General features: G+C 38.9%; 1 long non-coding RNA gene across 1 annotated transcript; it reads right to left on the bottom strand.

The window, feature by feature from the left end:
• Positions 1–3,965: 3,965 nt before the first annotated feature.
• LOC134460099 (uncharacterized) lies at positions 3,966–5,616 on the bottom strand. The gene is made up of 3 exons (XR_010036979.1): positions 4,803–5,616; positions 4,434–4,562; positions 3,966–4,013 (listed from the first exon to the last, which is right to left on the bottom strand). It is a non-coding gene; the product is annotated as an uncharacterized LOC134460099 (long non-coding RNA).
• Positions 5,617–6,068: the final 452 nt, after the last annotated feature.

Below are 6,068 nucleotides of genomic sequence, written 5' to 3'. Positions count from 1 at the left end.
TATCAGCAAGACTGATCACTCATGACTGAAAAGACTCAACTACATCATAGCAACATTGCTATGACATTACCAAGAGCCTTAAGTAACAGGTTAAAACTCAGGCATTACAATATTGGTGACAGTAAATGCTCTGCTGAAAGGGGTTAAAGGAAATTGTTCAGTTTTACCAATGTACCATTTGATTTCAGTGACACTGTAGAATAATAGAATTTCAAAAATTTAGTTTCACCTTATCTTTTGTATAGCACACTGTAAAACAGCACATTAAAATGTTTAAAGGGACACTGTGCAGGAAATAGTCAAAAAAGGTACTGCAACTATGCTGCTCATTGAAACTGGGTTGCCTATTGCCAAATTTGATATTTACATGAACGTTTACTAAGTAATAAACAAATATTTTCTAGTATGGTCCAAGTACAGTCATTTTTGCAGCTAAAAATGGCTGTTTATGGAAATTCAAAATGGCGGACCATGGAGAAGATCCCCCTTTTCATGTATGAAAAATGCATTTTTTTCAGTCATAATGAATACTTAGAATTTGATAGTGGTGGTAAATATTCATGAAAAAGGTAACATTATTGAATGGGTAGCATGAATTCTGGAAATAAACAACAAAAAATCTCACACAGTGTCCCTTTAACCCCTTTGCGAAGAGCCCATGTGCTTTGCACAGAGAATATGTTGCTTTTTTAGCTATGAGTAAACAGGCCCGCCAGCAGGTTCATCTGCACAAACAGGCTTCTCACCGTACTTTTGGTTAATTACAAAATTTACAGTGCATCCATAACTGCGCTAACAGAGTGGAGTGAACTTTTTGTCCCCAGGTTGAAATTTGTCTTGGGCTCTATAGTCACTACATTCCATACAGTACTTACATAACCAGCATATAACAGAACATAAATAAAAAAGAACTTTGGAAAAACATAGAAGACATTAAAATAAAAAACATCAAAGTGTGCACTGCATGTCTATGGCATGTCTATCCGCCATTAACAGACAAGGTATTCCCTGATGGGTGGTTATCCGAATAATACATTTCAAACACAGCATGTATTCAGTCCAAAAGAAGTGACAGGGATGTCGCAACATTTAGATTGACAGTTTGTACAGGACCTTGTAGCAGCTGGCTTGTAGATACTCAAGGCTCACGTAGTAGATGATCTCCCAAAGGCACGGTGAAGCTGGCTCTTGGCATCTCACCACAAGTCTTGAAAAAGCAAAACAAAAGAAAAGTGTAAATGATTAGGCCAAGACATGGCTCTTCCATCTCAGTCATCATAAATATGGTTTAGGTAAATTATGAAAAATATATATAAAATGTTATTTCTGACTTGACTGCATGTGCATTTTGGGTGCTACACGCTATGTCTGTTTTACATGTTAACAGATCATGCACTCATTAGAATGAGATGATGGACAGGGCTGGAAAAAAAGAGGCTGTTGGGTCCTGACAAGCCAGTAGTAGTGAGAACAATATAATTAGATGTTGAAACTAGTAGGGATTTTCCTTTAAGGTTGTGTGTGTTTATCTGTGTGTGGTGTAGAGTGGAGTGTGCATGCGCATGTTTTGTACGTGTGTGTGTCTGTGTGTGTTTGTGTGCGCGCGTGCACGCATGGGCTGTTATGAATGACATAAAAAAGATCTTACTTCCTACATCCTGATGTTTGAGGACTCCTCGGATAAGTAGTGTCGCAGACCCAGCAGAGCAGAAGTCCCCTTCTTTCATTTGTGTCCTACAGCAGAAAAAGAATGAATAACTATAAGTAATAGTAATTGGGATTTTACTGTGAAATATATAGTACAACTGGCACCCATGTTTACAATAACTGGATCATACACTCACACTTCAGTGCTGGGTTCTTCCCTCGATGCAGACAGCTTCATACACATTAAGCGGTTTCGGTGCCAGGTCATCACGTCCATCGTGGAACGACTCCGTGCCTACTGGAATGACTCTGTGCCTACCGGTGCCCAAAGAGGAAGACAAAAAGAAAGACAACAAGTTTGAGAGTTTGGCAGACAAATAGACAGAACATACAGTAAACCGTTGCAAAATTGTCTGAATTGACACCAGACAGTAGGCATTCCATACACATTCACAGAATCAAATAACAATATCAGGCCAGCTCTCATTGTGTGTGTGTGTGTGTGTGTGTGTGTGTGTGTGTGTGTGTGTGTGTGTGTGTGTGTGTGTGTGTGTGTGCATTAACGCCTGCTGTTGTGCATTGATATAAAAAAACGTACTGCATACATGCCAATGATATCCAAGAGCTTCTTGAATAAGAGTGATTCTCTAATTCGCCTACACTTTTAAGTCTGTGGATTTTATTTGGCAATTCCACTAACTATTAACTGCATCCAATGATGTTTTGGACATTAGAAAACATTTATCTTTCATATAATACAGAAAGTGTAGACATAGCATTATTTCCCTCAGCAAGAATGAATATTTAATACTGGTTTTGGACGTTTTCATGCCGTCCTGTTTTCCAAATGTCAGATTCAGTCTTCATATTAGCATGTAAAGAAACTTGTTTTGCCCAAAACATTTGCAAATGTTGATTTACAGTAATCATCACAATATGACAAAACTGTCAGAAAGACCACTGTCCTTTCCATTATACATGAAATTTGCCATTTTGTGTGTGTCCACGAAAACTGTGTTAACCGTGTCACGGTCTGAAACCTCCTCCATAAATCAGTAATGGTTTGGTCTTAGGCCATACGAATAACATCACGTGATGTCATAACCTCTTTGGCAGGATACAGGAAGACTTTTTGGTAAATTTTGAGCTCCATCCTTCCATAATTTAATCCATTCTTTTTCATGTTCTCATAGCGGGAAAATTGCCTGTCAACTGTGTTATCAACATATTCATAAGAATCTGAATTAGAAATCACATGTAGAAAAACACAGATAAAGCATACAGATACATGAATTGATTAAGGTGTTGTGGTGGAACTTCTGAGGTCCTCAGTTAGCACAACACCATAAAAATGGCTGAAATGTCAACGGTGTTACCGTCAATGGTGTTACAATTAAGTATGACAGTCAGGGTTGCCAGATGAGGCTGATGATTTCCAGCCCAAAAAATGATCAAAATCCACCCTAAAAACCCGCCCAATTCTATTGATTTATATGGCAGTGGGAAGGTTTTTCTGATAGATGCCATTTTTACCCGCACACGGCCATCCTAAGCAGCCCAATTGGGCGGGAACCAGCCCAATCTGGCAACACTGATGACAGTTGAGGAGGAGTATGTTTTTGCCAATTTATATCCATATTGACAGACAAACAAACAAAATAATTTGTGTTCTAGGGAGATGGGTTTGTCTGCTCTGTTTTTTTCTCCTAAAAAAGTGCCGACTTGTTCCCCTGCACTGTTGACCGTAACACAGTTGAGTAACACGGTTGACTGTTTTGAAAGTGTTTTTGCGCTATTGATCCCTTATGTGTTGGAAAAATCCTATGAACATACACTAGGGATTATCTCTGGAGAAGGAAGTCTTGTGTAAGGAGGGTGACTATATTCAAATCAGACGTTACTGGGATTTATGATGAAAAATGTGTCAGTCTGTATCACAGTGACTCATAAAATCCTACTTATGAAGCTCAACAATCACATTTTCTATATCAGTTGCACAGATTAATGACAACATTACTGCTAAGGGACATAAGCACTTTCAAACATATATTGTTTCAACTCTGTAGTATTTTTATATATGTTTGAAATGACATAGTATTTGTCCATAACACTGTTGACAAAATAATTAAGCAAATGTTCGCTTTCATTAGAGTATTTATCAAATGATTTAAGATTAAGCTTGGCAATTTGTTTGTTTGGAAACTTAAATATATACACTATGTAAACATCTAGGTCATTTAGTTGAAAAAAAATACTGATAATTGACATTTTGCTTTTGCCAAAAGCGTAGGGGAATCGTAGAATCACTCATAAGTAGTGTGACCGCCGACCCAGCTGAGCAGCATTCTTCTCCTTTTACTTGTGTCCTACAGCCAAAAAAAAGCAGTTATTGTGATTTTATTGTTAAAGTAATCGGCCTACAATATATATATGTATTAAGTACATTATGTTTAACTGTTTAACTTAAACACTTAGGGGTTTCCCTCTGATGAAGACGGAAGTAACACCGTCAAAACATCAGGTAAAAGATAAAAAAAACTTTTACATGTCTTAAGGCAAAAGAAACCCCTAAGTGTTTAAGGCCTACAATACAGTTGACATACATTCATCCTGAACTGCATTGTTGGGTCCTGACAAGCCAGTGGTAGTGAGAACAATATAATTGGATGTTGAAACTAGTGGGAATTTGAGTATTGTAATAGTAATTGGGATTTTACTGGGATTTTACTGTGAAATATATAGTGCAACTGGCACCCATGGTTACAATAACTGGATCATACACTCACATTTCAGTACTGGGTTCTTCCCTCGATGCAGACAGCTTCATACACATTAAGCGGTTTTGGTGCCAGGTCATCACGTCCATCGAGGAACGACTCCGTGCCTACCGGAATGACTCTGTGCCTACCGGTGCCCTAAGAGGAAGACAAAAAGAAAGACAACAAGTTTGAGAATTTGGCAGACAAAAAGACAGAACATACAGTAAATCGTTGCAAAATTGTCTGAAGTGACACCAGACAGTAGGCATTCCATGCACATTCACAGAATCAAAGAACAATATCAGGCCAGCTCTCATTGTGTGTGTGAACGTGTGTGTGTGTGTGCGTGTGCATTAACGCCTGCTGTTGTGTTGTGCATTGATATAAAAAACTTACTTCATAGATGCAGATGATATCCAAGAGCTTCGCCGACCCAGCTGAGCAGCATTCTTCTCCTTTTACTTGTGTCCTACAGCCAAAAAATAAACAGTTATTGTGATTTTATTGTTAAAGTAATAGGCCTACAATATAGTTGACACATTTGTCCTGAACTCAGTCAATTACATCTCTCAGACAATCCAAATCGGTTTTCATCGGTTTACTTCTTCAGTGACTTAGTTCCAGCTTCCTACACATCCAGCTGTCTTGGTAACAGGTCAGAGGAAAGACATCCATCTTATCCAGAGCAGAAGAGATTTTTTTTTTTTTAAAGACAAAACGTTACAGGGCTTTCCAGACACACCTTCAAAACATACAGGCAACCTTAACTAAATGTATGAAAGGCTTTTGTCTCACTACTGTAGTGCACACAACAACTTTACATATTTAATTTACATGAATAAAAATATAAACCAACCAGTCTTCGGAAATGCTGCACATACTACAGAGTACAATATCACACAGTCACACTAGAACTAAACGGTCTCTGGAACTACTACACACGCACGATTTGCGGCTGATATCAGCTATCATGCATAGCTTGTAGTAGCTGTTGCCTTGTTGCCTATGCTCTAGCCACAACTTTCTTTAAACCAGTAAACTTCCCTGTAGTGTCAACAAAGCAACAAATCCCTGCTCGTGAAAGAGAGAAATTGGCTAACTATAACCCTCCGCATTAAAGCCTTATGATTTTGGAACACAACGACAGGTGAATAAACCGTTTCCCACGCAGCCTTCATCCGCATAATCAAACAGTTAGTAGACGAGCTACGACGCTAGCCAAGCAAGCAAAGCACATAGCACTGTATACGAGCCGAGATAAGAAACGTCCGTTGACACAAACAATAAACCATTGTCGCGACAACATTTTCTTGCAAGCAAGCTGACCAAGCACATGATGCGACTTACCACACCGACCGAACATACCAGAGAAATATTATGCGCGAGCTCTCCCTCTGTCTTTATCAGAGTTCGGACTTGTGGAAGACACAAGTCGCAGTCCATCGACTTACCAATCTATTACCTAAAAAGCATCCGCCCAAATTGACAGCCAACCATCCGTTATGAGCTCTACTAAGCGAAATAGCAACCAAATGAATCCCAGAAGGGATGACTTACCGTAGCTAACCACCGTTGACAGAACCTGGACGAAGTAGGCTACTTCACAACGAAATGTAGCCTACCTTTGTAAAATTCATTAAAGCAAGCATCTATATTCCCAAA

The sequence above is a fragment of the Engraulis encrasicolus genome, chromosome 12, assembly GCF_034702125.1.
Source record: "Engraulis encrasicolus isolate BLACKSEA-1 chromosome 12, IST_EnEncr_1.0, whole genome shotgun sequence".
Lineage (NCBI taxonomy): Eukaryota > Metazoa > Chordata > Actinopteri > Clupeiformes > Engraulidae > Engraulis > Engraulis encrasicolus.
Note: the sequence above shows the minus strand (reverse complement) of the source record. Positions and strands in the feature narration are given on the sequence as shown.